Source organism: Pistacia vera, unplaced genomic scaffold (assembly GCF_008641045.1).
Source record: "Pistacia vera cultivar Batoury unplaced genomic scaffold, PisVer_v2 Contig213, whole genome shotgun sequence".
Lineage (NCBI taxonomy): Eukaryota > Viridiplantae > Streptophyta > Magnoliopsida > Sapindales > Anacardiaceae > Pistacia > Pistacia vera.
Genome location: NW_022196017.1, coordinates 545,458 through 553,134, shown reverse-complemented (window position 1 = coordinate 553,134; position 7,677 = coordinate 545,458).

Below are 7,677 nucleotides of genomic sequence, written 5' to 3'. Positions count from 1 at the left end.
TCACAACTCATAAAACATAAATAGCAATAACTTCATGTATAATGAATTCAAGGCAATAAGTAGAAAAATGAGTTCAACTACACTGCCATCAACTAATTATATGCTAAAGCTTTAATTTAAGGTTTCTAAAAATCTACAAACCCTAGCATAAACCCTAAAGTCATGGGAGGTTCTTCTACCTTTTTAACTCCTCCAACAAATCCTTGCCTTTGACTTCTTTTACACCTTAATCCTTAAACCCTTCTAATTGAAGATCCAAGGCTCCTATCTTGTTCTGCTTGAAAAATTATGCAAAACTCTTGAAAACCTAGAGAAAGAAAGCTTGTTTCATGGAAGATTTGAGAGAAAATGGAAGAAATGTTGAAGAAAGGCTCTCTCTTTTGGCTTGAACGAATTTCATCCATATAGGAAAATATTTCATTTATTTTCCAAAAATTGCAATTGGCCCAATTATTTTAATTGTTAAACTCATAAGTCCTTAATTCTTATATAAGGGCATTTGGTCATTTCACACTAGACATAATTATACTTAATTAATGCCATTAAATGCAATGAAGCCTACTCATCCTTGACTTTTTCAATGCTTATCCATAGGCAAAATAACCATTTTGCCCCTAAGCCTCTTTATGGATAATTGATTCATATCGTTCCAAATGAATTGACTATTTGCCCTTAGTTAGATTTTATGCTTTTTAACATAAAATAAACATTTAAAGGACTCTTTTGAGTTAGGAACATACCTTTGACATCTTGGGTATTACAATTTCCATTTAAGCTTCTTTTACTGAGGAAACAGCATCTTTGTAACTAACCTCCCTTTAATAGTTTCTTTTGTTTTTCCCTTTAATTTAGTTCTTAAAATGTCTTTTATGTTATATTGTATAGTTTGTTCGATAGGCATTGCATTTTGGGAGTGTGGATTAAGTATGTGCTTGGGCTTTTATCGTTTTGAAAGAGATTGCAGGTTTTCATAATTAGTAGCTAATACAAGTTATGTTTTTGGTTTTGATTGAAATTACACATATCTAATTTTTTAGTTTTTAACCTCTTAATAAGTTGTTTTTGTTTTGTTTTTTTTTTTTTTAATGTTGATAGCATGGAAAACACAAATCAATCCTTGAAGAAAGCGAAGCACATTGTTAACATTAATGTTAGACGTTTTGCGTTTCCAATAGTCAGATATGCAAATGCAGAAACATGATATTCAACATCTGATTGATTTATGTTCTTCATGAAAGTGATAAAGTGATAAATGTGAATTTTGAAATTCAATGGTATACTAATTTGACATAAACAGATAAAAATTAGTAACATGTTATGTGTACGTCCACATCGAGTTACGTAGCTTAAAATCCCTTATACCCTTAGTTGAATTTGTTAAAGTTATTTTGGGAAAAATGTGAAGAAAATCCATTAAACTTGCATTAAGGGTAAATAGTCTTTCCACTCAAAATTAGTTGAAAAAGTGGGGAGTGAAAAGAAGTAGATTTTTATGGAGAATGCAATAAAAATGAGGGCATTAGTGAAATGACCAAAGGACAAAGATGGAAGTTTCAAGAAAGTGCAACGGCAAAATGGGAAAGAAGGCATATTAATATGACATATTAAGGGTTCAAGCACACAAACCCTCTCATTCTCTACACCCCACATGACTTTCTTCTCAAATTCTCTATCTTTCATCAAATTTCCAAGGAAGACAAGGGCTTTTGTTAGAATTTGATAGAGATTTGATCCTAAGCATCAAAAGGTAAGGATTCCTGCTTAGAACGAGATTTAATTTTAAGTATTGAATTCTTATGATTTATGTCCTAGGATTAGAGAAAGGAGTTGGATTAAAGAAGGCTACTAAAGGGTTGGATTGCTCACATCTAAGGTAAGTAAATCCAACTCAAGTTATGATTTGAGAAATCAATCGAGTAGAGAACTTTTAAATGTATGTGTGGTTATGATTTTGAGAATTGATGAGATTGATGATTATGATGATTAGAATTCAGCCATGAGAAGTGGAATTTGTTGTATGGTGATTGATGGAAGTTTGGTTGAATTTAGAAAGAGTTTGAGTAGAATTTATGGAGGTATTTTGGCCAGGTTTAGTGTTGATTTTAGGGAGTTTTGCTCCCAATTTGGTGGCTGAAGAAAGGTAGAAGTGTAGCCAATTTACCATTTGTGTGTGCATATATGTGTTTGATGAAAATCTTAGAGAAAAACATGTTACCATGGTTGCCCTGTCACAGCGTGACCTTCTAAGTGATTTTTGGGCATCTTACCAATTTAATTGGGTTGAGCTTAAACACAAAAGTGTAGCCCTGTCTCCAAGCTTTAAAACGGACTAAGATCGTAGCAATCCAATGTGTATAACTTAAGATAGCCTTCGTGAATATGACCTATGCAGAATGACTACCTCAAAATATTTTGTAGTCTAATAATCTATAATCATTCAAGTATGGGAATGTTGTTGGTAGAAAATATTAGTTCTCTAATGGTATTTTTATATGCATAAATGATTAGAAAGAATAGCAAAGAATGACCATAGTTCCATGCACATACACATGGATGAGAATAGTAAAGAATAAAGAAAAAGAAAAAGAAAGAAAAGAATTAAAGGTAGAAGTATTATCTAAAGAAATATACTTAAAGAAGAATTCAAATCTGAAATTTTACTTAAAGAATGTAAAAAGAAAAGAGAAGTGAAGGTTGTTGCGATGGGGAACCCATGATTGACAAAGAAGAATAGTCCCACATACACGCCGCCTTCAGTGAGCGGCCTCTGAATCAGAAAGAAGTAAGTGTACAATTCATTAGAAGTGTATGTGGATAAGAACTGTACCAACAGAATTACCTACATGCACGCTGCCTTTAGTGAGCAGCCTCAGAATCAGAAAGAAGAGTAGTACAGTCCATTAGAAGTGCATGTAGATGAGGACTATACCCACAGAAAAAGGAACAAAGAAAGAAAGAAAATAATAAGAAAGAAAGAAAAGAAAGAAGAAAAAACAAAGAGAAGTAGAATGAAAAAAAAAAACAGAGAGAATTAGAAAGAAAGAACAGAGAGAATTGGAAAGAAAGAACAGAGAGAACTAGAAAGAAAGAACAAAGAGAGCAAGAAAGAATAGAGCAAGAATAGAGCAAGAGTAGAGAAAGAATAGAGAACGAATAGAGAAAGAGTAGAGAAAGAATAGAGAAAGAACAAAGAAAGAATCGAGAAGAAGAGAAAAGTGTGATGTAAGGAAAGAATTCAGAATAAGAGCAACGGAGATAAAAAGGTAGCATAACAGGTTTACTTATTGAGTAATTAGTGCTCACCCCGTTGTTTTTAATGTTTTTGTAGGTAGTAGATGAGATGCGGTCGCTTGGAATGTCAAGATGTGGAAGGGTCGGGCAACACTATTTATAGTTTTGTATATATAAAATAAAATTGGGCCCATTATTTTATACTCATCTACATGTGTATTTTTGTAATATATATATTTAGTGAGTTTTACTGTTTATTTTACGAGTATACTAGTTAGAAAGAGAGTCATTACATTTTTGGTATTAGAGCAAAGATTTTGGGATTTGACAGTGTGCCTCTCCCGCCGCATTGATGTTCCATAGCCGATCGCTATAAGTTGTTTATTTCCTTACTTGTAGTAGATGAGTTAATTGAGTTGACTAAAAGTGTTGGTGTTATGTAGATGATACATAGAACTCAAGCAGGCAGTAAGAAGGCAATAAGTACGGGTGAACCTTTCAACCCGTCAGAATTTACTTTCCCTGTCCTCGATGAAGCGAGGATATACAATAAGTTCTGGTAGAAACTCAGGGAGGCTCGATACTAGAGAGAGTTGAGACTCCAGTTAATGTACTAACCCCAGAGAGGAGAGAGAGAGGTCGATAGACCCAATAGTGGTAGACGAGTGGTTTGGGTCCGTGGAGCGTATGACGACGCTATTAAAGCTGATGCTCCAATAATATAGCGATGAGGAATAAGAAAAGATTGTAACCCAAGAAGAACAAGAGGGATTGGCAGAATAAAAGGCCGAGAGCTATCTCATTAAGAAAGATTTACTAGATGGTGTTAGTATGGTAACTAAAGAGATGCTCCCAGGGGAGTCCATAATGATCCATGGAAGGGAGTTGTAAGTGGAATTGATAGTGTTTGATATGCCTAATCTTGATGATAGTGATAAGTTTAATTTCGGTGAGGGCCACCAACTTCGTATGGTAAATAGCAATGCAAAGGCCAGAAAAATGCTAAGAAAAAAGGGTGTTCGGGGTATATTGCTCCTGTAGTGCATAGTAGTGAGGTCCCACAATCAGAGATTCAGAATGTGCCAGTAGTCTAGGAGTTTTCAGATGTATTTCAGGAAAGAAAAGTAGAATTCAGTATTGAACTGGCACCAGGGACTGCACCAATTTCTAAAGCCCCTTATCAGATGGCCCCAGCCGAGCTTCAGGAATAGTTTACAGAGAGTTAAATAAAGTGACAGTAAAGAATAAATACCCGTTAGCTCGCACAGATGATTTGTTTGATCAGCTGAAAGCAGTAGTGTTTTCAAAGATTGAATTGAGGTTAGGCTATCATCAAGTAAGAGTTGTAGAACAAGATATTGCCAAGACTGCTTTTGGACTAGATAGGGGCATTATGTGTTTGTGGTGATGCCTTTTGGGTTAACCAATGCCCCATCAGTTTTTATAGACTTAATGAATTGAGTGTTCTAGGATTGTCTTGATCGATTGATAGTGGTGTTTATTGATGACATCCTGGTGTATTATAAGACAAAAGAGGAGCATGAAGAACACCTTAGATTTGTGCTACAATGATTGAGAGATAAGAGTTATGTGCCAAATTTTCTAAGTGTGAGTTTTGGCTGGATCACGTTATCTTCCTAGGCCATACTGTTTCAAAGGAAGGTATCTCAGTGGATCCGAGTATGGTGAGAGCAATTCTAGAATGGCAAAAGGCAAAGACACCTTGGAGCGAGCAGGCTACTATAGGTTGTTTGTAGTAGGGTTTGCTTAGTTAGCTAAGCCGTCTACAGCTCTTACAAAACAAAGGACTCCTTTCATATGGTCAGATGCTTGTGAAGACAGTTTTCAAGAGTTAAAGAGAAGATTGACCACATCTCCTATTCTTGTGTGACCATAGGAAGGTGTAGATTATGATATTTATACAGATGCCTCCTTTCAGGGACTTGGTGCAGTATTGATGTAGTTGGGTAGGGTAATAGCTTATGCTTCTCGGCAGTTGAAAGGGTATGAGACGAGATACCCTACGCATGATCTAGAGTTGACTACTGTAGTTTTTGCACTAAAAATATGGAGGCATTATTTGTATAGAGCAAAGAGCAACATTTATACGGATCATAAGAGCTTGAAGTACTTCTTCACCCAAAATGAGATAAATATGAGGCAAATGAGATGGTTAGAGCTGGTAAAGGAACAAATAGAGGTGATACCGGGAAGGCTTGCCAGGTTAGAAATTTAGCCTACTTTGCTGGAAAAGATTAAAGAAAAAAAAGTTGTTGATGAGTGGTGTCAGAAAATAAGTCAGCAAGTGCTTGAGGGCAAGATATCAGAATTTCACCTGTTAGATGGTGTCCTCCATTTCTGGAATCGTTTATGTATTCCCCAAGATGTTGAGTTGAAGAAGAAGATTTTTGCAGACGCTCATGAAACACCATACACTGCTCATCTTGGAGGAACCAAGATGTATCAAGATTTAAAGAAAAGTTATTGGTGGCCAGGGATGAAGAAGGACATTGTAGAGTTTGTAGCTAAATGCATGGTTTGTCAGCAAGTGAAAGCAGAACACCAAAGGCCATCAGGGTTGCTTCAGCCACTTAGTATTCCTGAATGGAAATGGGAGATTATCTCGATGGATTTCATTACAGGTCTCCCTAAAGTACAAAAGGATATAATGCACATGGGTGATAGTAGACAGATTGATGAAATCAGCCCATTTTCTTCCAGTAAAGGAGAGTACCACTTCAGATAAATTGGCCCAGATGTATATTAAAGAGATAGTGAGACTTCATGGTGTACCCAAGAAAATAGTATCAGATAGAGATTCCAGATTTGTCTTAGCTTTCTGGATGAGTTTAAAGAGGAACTTGGGTACCAGATTGGCTTTTAGTACAGCATATCACCCTTAGACAAATGGCCAGACTGAGGATATGTTGAGAGCATGCTGTAGAGATTATAGAATGACTTCTTGGCATGAGATGTTACCGTTAGTGGAGTTTGCCTATAATAACAGTTATCCGTCTACAATTAAGATGGCTCCTTATGAAGCCTTGGGGTGAGATAAGAGAGAAAGATGAGTTACAAATAGCTCTTGGGCTAGAGATGACTCAGAAAATGATAGAAGATGTCCAACTGATCAACTGTAGAATGATGCAAGCTCAAGACAGACAAAAACGTTATGCGGATTTAAAGAGAAAGGATGTAGAATTTGAAGTGGGTGATAAAGTGTTCATTAAGATTTCCCTCTACAAGCAGGTAATGCGGTTTGGTGGTGATAAAGGAAAACTAGCACCTAGATACATTGGCCCTTTGAACTGTTACAACGAGTGGAAAAGGTAGCTTACGAATTGGCGCTACCACCAAATATGGATAGAGTGCACAATATTTCCCATGTATCAATACTTCGAAGGTATGTTGGTGATCCCTCCCATATACTAAAAGTAGAATAAGTGGACTTAGAAGAGAATCTCGTTTATGAGGAGCAATAAGTACAGATCTTAAACCAATAGATTAAAGAGCTCCAAAACAAAAGCATTCCACTAATAAAAGTCCTATCGAGGAATCATAAGGTAAAAGAAGCAACATGGGAGGTAGAGCAAGACATGCAAAACCATTGTTCCGAGTTGTTTGTTTGAATTTCGGGGACGAAATTCTTATAAGAGAGGGAGAATTGTAACGCCCACATCGAGTTACATAGCTTAACTTATGCCCTTATACCCTTAGTTGAATTTTGTTAAAGTTATTTTGGGAAAAATGTGAAGAAAATCCCTTAAACTTGCATTAAGGGTAAAATGGTCTTTTCACTCAAAATTAGTTAAAAAAATGGGGAGTGAAAAGAAGTAGATTTTCATGGAGAATGCAATAAAAATGAGGGCATTAGTGTAAATGACTAAGGGAAAAAGGATGGAATTTTCAAGAAAGTGAAAGGGCAAAATGGGAAAGAAGGCATATTAATATGAGATATTAAGGGTTCAAGCACACAAACCCTCTCATTCTCTACACCCCACATGCCACTTCTCTTCTCAAATTCTCTCATCTTTTCATCAAATTTCCAAGGAAGATTCAAGGGCTTTTGGTTAGAATTTGGTAGAGATTTGATCCTAAGCATCAAAAGGTAAGGATTCTTGCTATAGATATGAGATTTAATTTTTAAAGTGTTGAATTCTTATGATTTATGTTCCTAGGATTTAAGAGAAAGAGAGTTGGATCAAAGAAGACTACTAAAGTGTTGGATTGCTCACATCTAAGGTAAGTAAATCCAACTCAAGTTATGATTTGAGAAATCAATTGAGTAGAGAACTTTTACATGTATGTATGTGCTTATGATTTTGAGAATCGTTGATGAGATTGATGATTTATGATGATTAGAATTCAGCCATGAGAAGTGAAATTTGTTGTATGGTGATTGATGTAAGTTTGGTTGAATTTAGAAAGAGTTTGAGTAGAATTTAT